This window comes from Triticum dicoccoides, chromosome 3B (assembly GCF_002162155.2).
Source record: "Triticum dicoccoides isolate Atlit2015 ecotype Zavitan chromosome 3B, WEW_v2.0, whole genome shotgun sequence".
NCBI classification, from domain to species: domain Eukaryota; kingdom Viridiplantae; phylum Streptophyta; class Magnoliopsida; order Poales; family Poaceae; genus Triticum; species Triticum dicoccoides.
Window position 1 is genome coordinate 128,552,821 of NC_041385.1, and position 536 is coordinate 128,553,356.

Below are 536 nucleotides of genomic sequence, written 5' to 3' on the forward strand. Positions count from 1 at the left end.
CGCCGGCCCCTGCTCCCAGCACCGCCGCCGGCTCCGTCCCCGGCCTCTGTGCCCATGACACCGCTCCTCCGGCAAGCCCCAGGCCGAGCGCCGCGACGACCCACCGCCAGCGAGCCAGGCCGCAGCGCCGCCCCCTCCCCTGCGGCGGCCCTCCTCCACCACCCCCTCCTCCCCTCCAAGGTGAGCTTTTTTCTGTTTTTCCTATTTTTTTGTTCTTTGCTGTTTAGGTTAAGGTTAGGGTGACGTTGTTTGTGTGGCGTTTGGCTCCTGGGATCCGTCATCTGATCGCAGCAATCGGGTAAAGGGAAAAGAGGAGCAAAGCAACCATGAGTACTCATCCAAAGTACTCGCAAGACTTACATTATTTCTAAACAAATTATGCACCTGTATCGAAGGAATGGGCTGTATCTGTGCACTGAACTGCAGAATGCTAGAAGAGAAGGGGAAAAGCCTAGCCTATCGAAGACTAGCACGGGATTAAGCGTGTAAATAGTTTCAACCTGTGTAAATAGTTTTTCCTGTTCTTCTTTTTCTTT